The sequence below is a fragment of the Pinus tabuliformis genome, chromosome 3_1 (assembly GCF_031772625.1).
Source record: "Pinus tabuliformis cultivar Carrire ecotype Pingquan chromosome 3_1, CPIR1, whole genome shotgun sequence".
Lineage (NCBI taxonomy): Eukaryota > Viridiplantae > Streptophyta > Pinopsida > Pinales > Pinaceae > Pinus > Pinus tabuliformis.
In genome coordinates, this window is record NC_142301.1 from 669,388,087 (window position 1) to 669,404,192 (window position 16,106).

Here is a 16,106-nt window from a genome sequence, read left to right on the forward strand (position 1 = left end):
TGACGCTTAATGATGACCAGAATTCCTAAAAGGTGATTATTTCAAAGCTTTAAAGTTATATTTGAATCTGATTTGACAAAAGCACAGATTTCAAAATGCCGTTAAATACAGGGATAAGGTAATGCATGCGTATTTAAAGCTTTGCCCCTTCGATTTAACGAACATTCACGATTAGACCTTTGAAAAAATCTGTTGCACGCTTTAAGGGGTCATTCGGTTTAATAACTTAAGTAATGGTCATTTATGGAGCTGCAGGCTGTAAAATCACCATCATTGCATCTGCGGTGCCTTCTCAAATCATTAGATCCGCAGCCACTTTTAGAATTAATCTCACCACGCTTCAAGTAATATATCTATCCCGTTATGGATTGTCATTGTTATTTCCTTGTTACGATTTCTCTTGCACTTGTGTAGAATTCAACCTTCGAGAGAAGCCTGAACATGATGGGAAAGAAATTCAAGAAGGTGGCAGGTTCTACTGCAACACCTGTCGCAGGTCAAGCTGCTGTAGTTTCAAAGAAAGGCTTAATCTCAGATACTAAATGCACTGGCCTTCCTAGCACTACATGGCAGGGTAGATATAATCTGTTAGAGGCTGAGCAACCAGAAAAAACAGTAACTGAGGCTAGTGTGGATGAACTAAGGAAGTCCGAGGCAACTCTCAAAGACTTGGCCGACTCCTTTTTGCACAAAATAGCAGCCAGAGAACAAGTCCTACCTTACACTGATGTGGTACGCTGGGCAATTGAGGAAATTACCCTCACTGATAGAACCTTTCATACAAAGGATGGAAGCATTTTCGGGTCCTTCAAGCCTGATGACCTGAGGCGGATGTATCATTTGCCTGAACCTGAGCTAGTCTATAACAGAACCTTCGTGGAGAAGTTCGCGAAAGAGAATGAATCACCATCCGAACCTCTCCGAGATTGGAGGCACAATCCATCCAAACACAAGCATGACAGTTCGGGTAAGTACTCCAATGCTTCTTTGGCTTCTCCCTATTGCTATGCTGGGATTATGATGTGTAGATTGTGGGGATTACATGACTCTGCTAATATCCATATTGACATGGTTCCCTTAATGGAAGCGGCCGTCAATAGTGCAATTATGGATTGGGCCACAATCCTGTCTGATAAATTGGTCATAGCTGTTCATGAGTTCAGAGCCAAAACCAGAGTCACCGAAAGGAAAATCCCACCCTTTTATTACTCTGCTTACATTATGAATACCCTGTGTTTTAATTCTGAGTTTCCTATCCTTGGTTGGAGATGGACCACCCATGACCCAACACCCATTCACTTGTACCATCAGAAATTATGGAAACCCTCTTACAAAGACCATTTGTATCAAATTTGCAATGGTTTCATGGTGCCTGTCCACTATTCTATTTTCGACAGACCTATCCCAAGAATTTCCTATGAAGCTTCTTTTAACCTACCAGCCGTAGCACATTGGTTCGGGGAAGAGAATTTTTCCTATATTAGAGTTTTTGGAAGCAAGGCTAGGCCACACGTTCTCCCTCTGTACATCCCAGATAAATTGTTAGCCCGGGAAATCTCCTACCAGATTATGTCTGAGGGTGTCACACAAACTCTCAAAGAGGAGAAAAAGAAAGGATGGCCCTCTTTTCCTTTAAGAATTGGAGTTTATACGCTGCAGAATTACAAGCATGCAGAAAAGGAAGCAGCCAAACTCCAAATGGTATCCCTGGCTTCTATTCCAAACAGACTCTATGATCCAAAAAAGACTGCTTTCATTGCCTTGGAATAGGCCAAACTGTCAAAGGTTGTCCATCAAGAAGATCAGTTTGATGACCTGTTCGTGAGTGCCGATTCAATAAGCCAAACCAAACAACTTGCTGCAATGAGATATGAAGATGTGGAGTTAACTGAATTTAATAAACTTAGAAAGCAAAGGTTGCAAACTTTGCCTCTAGATTTATTATTCACAACCCCAACATCCTCCTCAAGCGAGCCTGGTCAGCAGCAAATATATTCACCTCCTGTTACAATTAAAGAGTATGATAAACAACAGGAGGAAAGGCAAAACAAGCTGCAGGCAGAGAAGCATAAAAGGGAGCAGATAGAAAGGTAGCAAAAGGCACAAAAGGATCAAGAGCAAAGAAAACAGAAAGAGTTAGAACAACAGAGGAAGAGGGAAGACGAAGAGAAAGCAAAGAAAGAACTGGAAGATAGGCAGAAAAAGGAATTAGAAGAGCAGCAGCAGAGAGCACAAGAGGAGCGACAGCTGAAAGCACAAGAGGAGCAACAGCGGAAGGCATTCAAGGAACAGCAGAGGATTGAACAAGAGAAAGAACAAAGTAAAGCCCACATAGAACAAAGTGAGCAAATCTCTACTGATCCTGAATTGATTAAGGAATGGAACCAATTCGATTCCATTATCAGTGGTAAGGAAGCCTCCAAAGACTCAGACACCTCTAAAACAAATAATGCTCCCGATACTACTTCTTCTCAGGTTCTAGAAGGAACCAGCGGCCCACCCATGGTATAGAATGTTGAGGTAATCACTCAAGACCTATCCGATCAAATTGATCTTCAGGTGGAAGAAATTCCTCCCTTAGATATTTTCTACAGCCCAAAGCATAGAACCGTTGTTAGGTGCTCTAGGAAAAGACGAAGGCTTGATCAACCTTCTATTTCACCCGAGCAAACAGTCACGGGTAATGTGGTCTGGAAGGGAGAATTAGATCCCTCTGAAGATTTGACTAAACTGTCGCAATTTGCGGGAGCTTATTCGGCAGCAACTATTGACAAAGCATCAGAAGTAAGTCTTCTGTTGAAGACTAAAGATCATGAGATATATGCATTGCAGGCAGAAGTAATTGAGGCGAGAAATAAGGCAGCACAGGTAGAGGAACAGTTGCTGGCTCAACAACAAGAAAATAATTTGTTAACCCAGCAACTGCTAATCGAAAAACAGAGGATAGACCAAAGTGAGAGAGCAGAAAGCAAAAGAATTATCAGAGGCATTATCCCAGTTAAAAGCATCAAATGAGCTGATGATAAAATCTAAAGACGAGCAAATAATTCAACTATCAGTACAGCTCGAAGGTATCAAGGATGCGCAGAGTATTGATGATTTCAGAGCAGAGGCAACTCGAATAAACAGCGCATTAATATCTCAGATCCGGCTCTTGTGCCGACAACTTGTTGACGCTGAATCACTTTGTGAAACATCTACAGCAGTGTGTGAGCAAATAGAAAATGCCAGGAATAAGCTAGATCAGGCCGAAGATGACATATCAGAATATATTGAGTGGCAAGACACTCCAGAAGGGAAAGCGGCAAATTTGTCTCGAATCCATGTAACATACAAGGACATACTCTTCACGGAATGGAATACTCAGGTAATGAAAGCTGAAAGGGTGGCTTCCAGCTGTAAAATGATTGCCAGCAACATGATCAATCTGGTCAACGACACATTGTATCTGGCAAACATGATTTCCCAGTGCACACCTGGAAGCATAACAACAGCAAGCATGCTGGAACAGAGAAATTACCCTGATCTGGAGAAACAAGGATGGTTAATCGCCGGAGTAAATACCTTAACCGCCGACGCATACTGGCTCTTTCTGATTAAACCACATTCTCAAAGGTCGGCTCTTAACTGTTTAACAGATGCCCTCCGATATCTGATTTCCGACATTCAGGATGCCACATATGATGCCCAGCTAACTTCACGCCTCAATACTCCACCAGAAGTAGAGCCAATGCTGGCGATATGTCAGCGAAAGAGTAAAGGCAAAGAGACCTCTGAATGAAGCATCGCCGCCGACTGCCAGATCACCAGGAAACAAGATGATATTTGTTAATGCCGATTTAGTAGCTTTTCAGTTTTTAGATATTTAGATATTTAGATTAGCATAGTATTTATAGATCCTTTCATTGTTTTGGAAAGGGTCGTAAAATTTTGTAAAAGACTTAAAGGCTGAAGTTTGCACTATTGTGCTTCAGTCTATATCCTTTTGTGAAACTCGACCAATGGTTCTTAATTTTGCTTAGAAGGCTGTTTTATGCAAATTGTGCACTATTGTCATTTGCTTGGAATGCTTTCTGGTTTGAAGGAAGGACCGCGACATAGTGATTAATATACTGGATTGATCAAACAGCTTACATGGTACTATTATCTGTATCTGTCCTCTTTTCTATTATATGAATAGCTGTGTTATTATCTTTGCTATTGTTGAATACATGTATGCAATATAACAGCAAATCTTCATTTCATATCACTATTGAATGTTTCGTGATTTGTTATCTCTCTTACTCATGCGTGTAGCAATAATATAAATGACTAAGTGTAGTAATTCGCTATTATCGCTCTGCATAACTAATTATGCAGAGCAATCTTAAATGATTTAAACATCTATGCTTTAGTGTTAGAGTCATCTATATGCCTGCCATTAAGCACAGATTATCAAACGCTGCACTCTATGAATCGATAAGTCCCGGGATTAGATTATAGTTATTATATTTCTCTTATAGTTTAGCTATTCACTTATTACCACCTTATATCGTAAATCATTCATCCATCCCGTTTACTTATAATTCTTGGGAAACTGGTCCCATTATCCCCAGTCGGAGCCACTATCCCAAACGGAAAAGGAGCTGCACTAAGGTCCGGACCGGGTGGTTTCCCCGATGTTGTTGCAGTGAATTTCGGGGCATCAACATTTTTGGTGCTAGAAGGAGGGCCATCGACTGTGAATGGCAAGCAGGTCCAAATCTGCAAACCATTCTAAGAGTAATTCTCCCTCCAAATCCTCTCCCTCTTCTCAATCACATGCTGGTTCTCCGGCACACAATCGAGAAAAAGAGGAATCAACTACCACTGCTCATACCCATCATATTTCAGAACAATTAAGTCTTGAATCCCCTGAAGTTCAGTCTCTTATCCATAAACTTCAGAGCTTCTCGATTTCCCCTCAGAAATCTGAAGTATCACAAAGCAGTGTGACCTCGCAGTTCAACTTATCCCATCCACTTACCAGACTTCAGAGCGAAAAACTCGGTATTGAACCTACTGAGTTCCCTTTACCGAAAAGGAAAAAGGCTAAGAAGATTACTGAAGAATCTGATAGTGAAGACCTTTCTTCCATATCCTCCATCTCAACTCCTAATCTGCGAAGTCAACCATCCACTCCTCCGTTACACACTGTTGTTCATCAGGGAATAAGTACTATAGCATCTCAAACTACTCACTCTTCAACGATCTCTTCTCCTCAGTCATCTGGAATCCCAACAGTAGTAACAACTATTGTCGCCAGCATAATGGCAGATCCATGGACTACACCAGGTGCAGTCAATATGCCCGCACCATTGCATGATCTACCTGATGCTCTCGAAAAATGGTTGCCTAAATTCAATCCAGATAACGGAACACAAGCTGAAGAACATATTAACAATTTTATGTTAGCAGTTAATTTAAAAGGAGTGACAGAGCAAGATGTTGTTGTCAGGCTTTTCCCTTATACCTTGCAAGGATCGGCAGGATCCTGGTACTTTTCCTTACCTTCTGGTTCTATTACCAGCTGGACCACATGCCAAGAGCAGTTCCTTACCAAATATGGAGATGACAGGTCTCTAGCCACTTTAATAAATGACCTCTCCAATTTGAGAATAGAGCATAGGGAACCAATAAAGGAGTTTAATGCCCGATTCAACAAACTCCTAAATAAAATCCCCACCGCTTCAAAACCAAGTGAACAAATTAGGAGCGAATGGTATATTACTGCCCTCCCTTCCAACATAGCTATTTTTGTTGACAGGGCTGGCAAACCTACCTTAGCCGAAAATATGAAGGAAGCACTTGCCGTTGAAAAGCGCATTAACGCTCTAGAGAAGAAAGCTGCCTTGGAGGATAGAAAAGCTAAAAAAGTTTCATTTAAAGAAGATTCTAAGAAAAAAAACCCCAAAAGACCCGTACGACATGGAAGGTTTACAAAAAGTCCTTAAAACATTGTCTAATGAAATGGTTGAGATTAAAAAACAGGTGGCTGAGACTTCAAACAAAAGACCATTTAGGACTTTCAAGAAAACTGAAACAAAGCCACCCAATGTTATATCTAATGCAGACTCAGAACAAGAAGAAGAGGAAGAGGAAACAACCTCTCAAGCAGATGATGAAGAAGAAGTAGTTGAATGCCACGGCATGTGGGATTTTATACTCCCAAACTCTGACACCAAGAATCAAGAAGAAGCCTTTCCTGTTACTACAAGAAGTAAAATCGCTTCTGAACCTACTCAAACAACTACAAAGAAGAGGAGTGCAGGTGCTGCCACACCAAAGGAAAAAGTTCTCCCAAAAAAGTCGCCTGTAGCAGCTCCTCAAAGCCAGCCTCCAATTTCTAATTCTCCTTCGACATCTAAGACACTAGTGGTATCTGACTCCATGGAGTATAATATTGTTGATGATATGAAAAAGACTAAGGCAAACATAACCATGTTTGAACTTAGTAAGTTAAAACATCAGCAGAAATTGCTCCTAAGAGAATTTAACGCTGTCCCTTCTTCTCCTCTTCCCAGTTCAAAAGCTGCTAATGATTCAGGACAACCCCCTCCAGGTATGGTTGAAGCTACCGATTCGGTTCTGATAGGAGATAGATCCAATTCTCATACCCCACCTTTCTTGCTCACCTATGAAATCTATAATCGAAATCTGCATAACTGTTTAATCGATTCAGGGGCTTCATCTAATATTATGCCAGCTTCAGTTTGTTCTAAACTGAACATAGAACCCCAGAAGTCCGCTATTCACATTTTACAGTTAGACAGAACCAAAGTACAGGTTATAGGAGAAATTAATTCCGTGACTATCAGGTTATCTGCTGATCCCAGAATAGTACAGAGAATAGATATTTTGATTGCTGACATACCTGAATTCTATGGTTTAATTTTGAGCAGAGATTGGTCCGAAAAACTGCATGGATACATTTCCACTGGTTGGTCACATATGTGGCTCCCCTACAAGGGTAAGCCAAATCAAATAAGGATCGACCGTGAGAAACACATGACCCACACAGTAACCGATTTCGAACAAGAAAACCAGCCTGTGTCCTTCAACAACAACATTTTGGGAAATTATTCCTCAGAATCATTCTTCGGCAACTTTGTTGCCCAACCTTCCCCTTTTTCAGTTAACCATTGTACATCTCAGGTAGAAAATTTTTCACAAACCTAAATCCAAATGCTTTAATGAAAATCAAAAGGATGTAAATATTTTTGTTAATTCTCCTTTATTTTGGTCTTTGTATTTTGATGGCTCTAAGTCCAGCGAGGGCTCAGGAGCAGGTTGCATTTTGGTTAGTCCGCAAGGCAAAAAGACAATGCTTTCCTGTAGATTAGAATTTGAATGCACCAATAACACGGCCGAATACGAAGCTCTAGTGCAGGGATTATATAAGGAAATTGACCTTAAAGTCCAATATATTAAAGTATTCGGCGATAGTGAGATCATTGTTAAGCAGGTAAGAAATGCAATTCATTGCCTTTCAAGCCACCTTAAGCATTATCAATCGCTAGTGCAAGATCTTACTTCACATTTCTCAGCATTCAACATTTCCTCAATTCCTAGATCACAGAACTCAGCAGCCGATTTACTAGCCAACGTAGCTTCCAAACTTCTGCCTTCCGAAGACTATAGCCTTGATAGATTTTCTATAGAATTAATCTTTAGACCTTCAGTTCCTGATAATATCACCAACTGGAGGGTTTTCAACCATGACGAGGATATCTTGCAATTCTTAACCTCTGAAAAGTCCTATGACAATCAAATCATTGAAGAAGATGAGCATGATTCTCAAATAAAAAGAACATCTCAAGATAACGCGATTCCTAAGCCCGTAGTAAAGCTCGAAGACCTTTATGACATTAAAGACACGTTCAAACCTGTAATTAATACAAAACTCCAAAGCTCTACTCTTAGGTTTGAATTGATTAATTTGGGAACAGATCAAGCTCCTCAAAATATCAACTTAGGATTAGGACTTTCTATAGAAGAAAAGGAAGCATTTATCAAACTCTTAAGAAAAAACAAACAAGTTTTTGCTTGGAAGTATGATGACCTCAAGACATATGATACATCTATCATACAACATACTATTCCTATGCTTCCCAATCAAAAACCGATCCAGCAGAAGTTAAGAAAAATACATCCGAATTTGGAGAGCCAGATAAAGTCGGAAATTAATAAGCTCTTAAAAGCTAAGATTATCTTCCCTGTCCGACACTCAAACTGGGTCTCTAATATGGTACCAGTCAGGAAGAAAAACGACGACATCCGAATCTGTATTGATTTCAGAAACTTGAATAAGGCAAGCTTGAAAGATAATTTCCCACTGCCTACCATGGAGCAAATCCTCCAATCGGTAGCAGGATCTGAATTGATGTCCTTTCTCGATGGTTTCTCAGGATATAATCAAGTGCTGGTTGATCCTGATGACCAACTTAAAACCACATTCAGAACAAAATGGGGGACTTATGCATATCAAAAAATGCCTTTTGGACTCATAAATGCAGGAGCAACATTCCAAAGAGCTATGGATACAGCCTTTAGAGGGTTAATTAACCGGACAGTAGTCGTCTACCTCGATGATATTACTGTATATTCTAAGAAGAGATATAATCACTTGCATGATTTAAATCAGATTTTTCAGCGATGCAAAACACATGGTATCTCTCTTAACCCGAAAAAGTCTTTCTTTGCTCTTAACCAGGGTAAGCTTTTAGGATTGATTGTATCTGAGGATGGCATTTATGTAGATCCTGATCGAATTAAAGAAATTTCTGAAATTCCTTTTCCACACAACAAAAAATCGATGCAGTCGTTTTTAGGCCAGATTAATTTCGTTAAACGATTTGTTCCATATTTTTCACAGATTGTACTACCACTACAAACGATGATTAAAAAGAATTCAACCTTCAGATGGGGATTAGAAGAAAAGCAAGCTTTTAATGACATTAAGCAATCAATAATCAATGCCCCAACTCTGAATACTCCAAATCTTTCTAATCATTTTACATTATATACCATTGCATCCGACTTATCTTACGCAGCAGTGCTCACTCAGTTGAAGGATGACAATTTGGAAGCGCCTATCTCGTTCTTTAGTTCAAATTTTCAAGGCGCCGAATTAAACTATTCCGATGTTGAGAAACAAGCTTTTGCTGTCTTTAAAGAAGTCAAACATTATCGACCCTTTCTTTTAAAAACCCACACTAAAGTGATAGTTCCTTTCTCGACAGTTAGGCAACTATTAATCCAAAAAGAATTGGGCGAAAAAAGGGCAAATTGGGTCGCGGCTCTCCAAGAATATGACCTAGAAATAAAGCCAGCAAAGATTGTTAAAGGTCAAGGTTTTTGCAGGATATTAGCAGGAGCATCAAACATTCTAGAATCAAGTGATACAGAGCAAACTCAAGAAGTTAATCAGCTAAGTGTTCCTGATTCCGAATCTCAATATGCAGATTTGATCTTTTATTTAAAGAATGGTTATGCTCCTACCAATTTGTCCTACAAAAACAAAAGGGCCATTAGATTGAAAGCTAAGAGTTTTTCCATTATCGATGATGTGCTATTCAGAAGAAACTATGATTCTGTCCTATTAAGATGCCTTGAGAAACCTGAGGCTCAAAAGGTTTTGCAGGAGCTACACGACGGACCAGCAGGAGGACATTTTGGAGCTGATACAACAGCTCATAAAGTCATTCATGCTGGATACCATTGGCCTACTTTGTTTAAGGACGCTCACGAGTATGTAAGGAAATGTCTCAAATGCCAAACTGCCAGTGGAAGACAACAAAAACCAGCTTTCCCTTTGCAACCAGTCAACATTGAACAACCTTTTCAACAATGGGGATTGGACATCATTGGAGAAATTAATCCACCTTCTTCCAGGCAGCACAAATATATCCTTACAACAATTGATTACTTTACAAAGTGGGTAGAAGCAGTTCCGTTAAAGACAGCAAACTCTGAGGCGATCATTGAATTTATAGATCAGTTCATCATTACCAGGTTTGGTGTTCCAAACGCTCTTGTCTTTGATAATGCTTCTTATTTCTCAGGTAATGCGATGATTGATTTCGCTATCAAAAGGGGATTTAAATTAAAGTATTCTGCTAATTACTATTCTTAGGGTAATGGCCTAGCGGAATCAACTAATAAAAATCTAATCAAAATCATTAAGCGAACAATCGAAGAGAATCATAAGAACTGGCACAAATCCTTGGTATTTGCATTATGGGCCGATAGGATAACACAGAAAGCCTCCATAGGAACCTCTCCGTTTAATCTTGTCTACAGAAAAGAAGCAATCGTACCAACCAATCTTCTTCTTCCATCCCTAGCCCTAGTGCAATTTATTGACGAAACTCCTTCTTCCTCTATCCAGTTTAGATATGATCAAATTCTCAAACTTGAAGAAGAAAGGGAAAAAGCCAAGGTTACACACGCCAAACATCAGCAAGTCATTAAAGCAGCTTTTGATCTAGCTTCGTCTAGTCCTAAACAATTCCAAGTCGGAGATCTAGTTCTAAAATGGGACAAAGCCCATGAAGACAAAGGTAAACAATCCAAGTTTCAGAAACTGTGGCTTGGACCATTTCAGATCTGTGAAAAAATAGGCCATTCCACTTTTATACTGCAAAATCTATCAGGGGTGAGAGATTCTCTCCCTGTCAATGGTCTGATCTTGAAGAAATTCTTTAATTAAGGAGGTAACCCCTTCTCTTTATAGTTTGATAGTTTTTATATAGTTTGTAGGATTTGTAGAAATAAGGATGTGGGATATCTTCCATTGACCTTTCGCTGTAATTAAAAGTTGTCTCGCCGCGACACTATTAATATTTGCTTTTGGATAGTAGAGTCTTAAACCAAGAGAGATCATTTCTAGGAAATTAGATATCTTTTTATTCTGAGATCACAGTCTAACTTTTGTAAACTTCACTCTGAACGAAGTTCTATGAGTCATCTTGGGTTTTCAAAATTGGTCTCCAAAGGTTATCTATATTAAAATAGGAGCTAATCCACCTTCAGCATCTTTAACTCTCAACCTGTCATCCATTTACTCTTAAGAAGATAGTTGTTCATCCCATTCACCAAAAGTTTATGATTACTCAGAGTGTAATTCTAAAATATAAAAGATTAAAGATAAGAGGTCTTATTACAAGCCTGCTTACCATGATCATAGGAAAATAATTTAACTGATATTACCAAAACTGCATATCAAACATGGTAATGGCTTGAAATTTCAAGACAAGGGGTCTCATCACGAGCTAGCTTGTTCAGTTTGATTACTACCCGTGAGTGGCATTGTCATTATCTGGCCACCAAACCAGGACAATGGCTTTTATCTTAAGCAAGAAGAAAAGAAAGTGAAATTCAAAAATGTGAAAATATCTTTTGAATTCATTTTGTTTAGTCACACTCTTAAGTGAATGGAACAATGGACAACAACATGGTTAAAAGGTAACCCTGCCGAGACTATAAACGTTTGCTGGCAGCAGAGGCTCTACCTGTGACAGAGGAGTTTATTTTAAATGCTGATATGGAAAATTTTTCTATTTTACCTTTATGAACCATTAAAGACTTGTTTTAAAACTTAAAATGCATTTATTTTCTTTATAAAAAGAGGAAGTCAACTGAATAAGTCTGTTTTATTCAGAATCAATAGACATCTAGTTATATTAGAAATTTCCTTTCCCTTATAAAGATTCTATTTGAAAAAGTGTAAGTATGTTTATTAGTCCAGAGATAACTGGTTCTACCAACGAATCGCCAATTGTTGTGCCCTACAACAACCCCCCATTTCATAACATTTTTATCACAAACAATTAACATATGAAATGGGTCCCTTTTAAAATTTTAATTGGCATTAATGAATTTGTTTGAAAAAGGTATGATAATCAAATGAATTTGTGGATAAAAGCCTTTTTGAACAAATAACAAGCAATTTTTGCTTAAGTCCGAAAAAGCAATCGCAAGATCGCTTGTTACCTTGGTCCTCTCCGATGCGATATCGCTATCGGCCATCGGCGATAGCCAATGCACACACAAAAAAAGCACATGTCTTTTCCCCGATGCGACATAATATCGGTGATCAACTATCGGCGCTGCTTCTTATGAAAAGCGCTTTAAGCCACGACCCGATGCGATATCGCTATCGGTAGTCGGCAGAATCCCATACGTTTTCATAAGACGTTCAGATCTTTTTCCCGATGCGATGTGATATCGCTATCGGTAGTCAGCAAATCATTTGATATACATCTAGGGATTATGTTCGCATGCTAATACGATGCAATGTCGCAATCGGCATTCGCCAAGATCTCTCCCAAACGATAATATCGATCACACCCCTGATGTGATGCGATGACGCTTAATCATGACCAGAATTCCTAAAAGGTGATTATTTCAAAGCTTTAAAGTTATATTTGAATCTGATTTGACAAAAGCACAGATTTCAAAATGCCGTTAAATACAGGGATAAGGTAATGCATGCGTATTTAAAGCTTTGCCCCTTCGATTTAACGAACATTCACGATTAGACCTTTGAAAAAATCTGTTGCACGCTTTAAGGGGTCATTCGGTTTAATAACTTAAGTAATGGTCATTTATGGAGCTGCAGGCTGTAAAATCACCATCATTGCATCTGCGGTGCCTTCTCAAATCATTAGATCCGCAGCCACTTTTAGAATTAATCTCACCACGCTTCAAGTAATATATCTATCTCGTTATGGATTGTCATTGTTATTTCCTTGTTACGATTTCTCTTGCACTTGTGTAGAATTCAACCTTCGAGAGAAGCCTGAACATGATGGGAAAGAAATTCAAGAAGGTGGCAGGTTCTACTGCAACACCTGTCGCAAGTCAAGCTGTTGTAGTTCCAAAGAAAGGCTTAATCTCAGATACTACATGCACTGGCCTTCCTAGCACTACATGGCAGGGTACATATAATCTGTTAGAGGCTGAGCAACCAGAAAAAACAGTAACTGAGGCTAGTGTGGATGAACTAAGGAAGTCCGAGGCAACTCTCAAAGACTTGGCCGACTCCTTTTTGCATAGAATAGCAGCCAGAGAACAAGTCCTACCTTACACTGATGTGGTACGCTGGGAAATTGAGGAAATTACCCTCACTGATAGAACCTTTCATACAAAGGATGGAAGGATTTTCGGGTCCTTCAAGCCTGATGACCTGAGGCGGATGTATCATTTGCCTGAACCTGAGCTAGTCTATAACAGAACCTTCATGGAGAAGTTCGCGAAAGAGAATGAATCACCATCTGAACCTCTCCGAGATTGGAGGCACAATCCAGCCAAACACAAGCATGACAGTTTGGGTAAGTACTCCAATGCTTCTTTGGCTTCTCCCTATTGCTATGCTGGGATTATGATGTGTAGATTGTGGGGATTACATGACACTGCTAATATCCATATTGACATGGTTCCCTTAATGGAAGCGGCCGTCAATAGTACAATTATGGATTGGGCCACTATTCTGTCTGATAAATTGGCCATAGCTGTTCGTGAGTTCAGAGCCAAAACCAGAGTCACCGAAAGGAAAATCCCACCCTTTTATTACTCTGCTTACATTATGGATACCCTGTGTTTTAATTCTGAGTTTCCTATCCTTGGTTGGAGATGGACCACCCATGACCCAACACCCATTCACTTGTACCATCGGAAATTATGGAAACCCTCTTACAAAGACCATTTGTATCAAATTTGCAATGGTTTCATGGTGCCCGTCCACTATTCTATTTTCGACAGACCTATCCCAAGAATTTCCTATGAAGCTTCTTTTGACCTACCAGCCGTAGCACATTGGTTCGGGGAAGAGCATTTTTCCTATATTAGAGATTTTGGAAGCAAGGCTAGGCCACACGTTCTCCCTCTGTACATCCTAGATAAATTGTTAGCCCGGGAAATCTCCTACCAGATTATGTATGAGGGTGTCACACAAACTCTCAAAGAGGAGAAAAAGAAAGGATGGCCCTCTTTTCCTTTAAGAATTGGAGTTTATACGCTGCAGAATTACAAGCATGCAGAAAAGGAAGCAGCCAAACTCCAAATGGTATCCCTGGCTTCTATTCCAAACAGACTCTATGATCCAAAAAATACTGCTTTCATTGCCTTGGAACAGGCCAAACTGTCAAAGGTTGTCCATCAAGAAGATCAGTTTGATGACCTGTTCGTGAGTGCCGATTCAATAAGCCAAACCAAACAACTTGCTGCAATGAGATATGAAGATGTGGAGTTAACTGAATTTAATAAACTTAGAAAGCAAAGGTTGCAAACTTTGCCTCTAGATTTATTATTGACAACCCCAACATCCTCCTCAAGCGAGCCTGGTCAGCAGCAAATATATTCACCTCCTGTTACAATTAAAGAGTATGATAAACAACAGGAGGAAAGGCAAAACAAGCTGCAGGCAGAGAAGCATAAAAGGGAGCAGATAGAAAGGCAGCAAAAGGCACAAAAGGATCAAGAGCAAAGAAAACAGAAAGAGTTAGAACAACAGAGGAAGAGGGAAGAAGAAGAGAAAGCAAAGAAAGAACTGGAAGATAGGCAGAAAAAGGAATTAGAGGAGCAGCAGCAGAGAGCACAAGAGGAGCAGCAGCAGAAAGCACAAGAGGAGCAACAGCGGAAGGCATTCGAGGAACAGCAGAGGATTGAACAAGAGAAAGAACAAAGTAAAGCCCACATAGAACAAAGTGAGCAAATATCTACTGATCCTGAATTGATTAAGGAATGGAACCAATTCGATTCCATTATCAGTGGTAAGGAAGCCTCCAAAGACTCAGACACCTCTAAAACAAATAATCCTCCCGATACTACTTCTTCTCAGGTTCTAGAAGGAACCAGCAGCCCACCCATGGTACAGAATGTTGAGGTAATCACTCAAGACCTATCCGATCAAATTGATCTTCAGGTGGAAGAAATTCCTCCCTTAGATATTTTCTACAGCCCAAAGCATAGAACCGTTGTTAGGCGCTCTAGGAAAAGACGAAGGCTTGATCAACCTTCTATTTCACTCGAGCAAACAGTCACGGGCAATGTGGTCTGGAAGGGAGAATTAGATCCCTCTGAAGATCTGACTAAACTGTCGCAATTTGCGGGAGCTTATTCGGCAGCAACTATTGAGAAAGCATCAGAAGTAAGTCTTCTGTTGAAGACTAAAGATCATGAGATATATGCATTGCAGGCAGAAGTAATTGAGGCGAGAAATAAGGCAGCGCAGGTAGAGGAACAGTTGCTGGCTCAAGAGCAAGAAAATAATTTGTTAACCCAGCAACTGCTAATCGAAAAACAGAGGATAGACCAAAGTGAGATTCAGAAAGCAAAAGAATTATCAGAGGCATTATCCCAGTTAAAAGCATCAAATGAGCTAATGATAAAATCTAAAGACGAGCAAATAATTCAACTATCAGCACAGCTCGAAGGCATCAAGGATGCGCAGAGTATTGATGATTTCAGAGCAGAGGCAACTCGAATAAACATCGCATTAATATCTCAGATCAGGCTCTTGTGCCGACAACTTGTTGACGCTGAATCACTTTGTGAAACATCTACAGCAGTGTGTGAGCAAATAGAAAAGGCCAGGAATAAGCTAGATCAGGCCGAAGATGACATATCAAAATATATTGAGTGGCAAGACACTCCAGAAGGGAAAGCGGAAAATTTGTCCCGAATCCATGTAACATACAAGGACATACTCTTCACGGAATGGAATACTCAGGTAATGAAAGCTGAAAGGGCGGCTTCCAGATGTAAAATGATTGCCAGCAACATGATCAATCTGGTCAACGACACATTGTATCTGGCAAACATGATTTCCCAGTGCACACCTGGAAACATAACAATAGCAAGCATGCTGGAACAGAGAAATTACCCTGATCTGGAGAAACAAGGACGGTTAATCGCCGGAGTAAATACCTTAACCGCCGACGCATACTGGCTCTTTCTGATTAAACCACATTCTCAAAGGTCGGCTCTTAACTGTTTAACAGATGCCCTCCGATATCTGATTTCCGACATTCAGGATGCCACATATGATGCCCAGCTAACTTCACACCTCAATACTCCACCAGAAG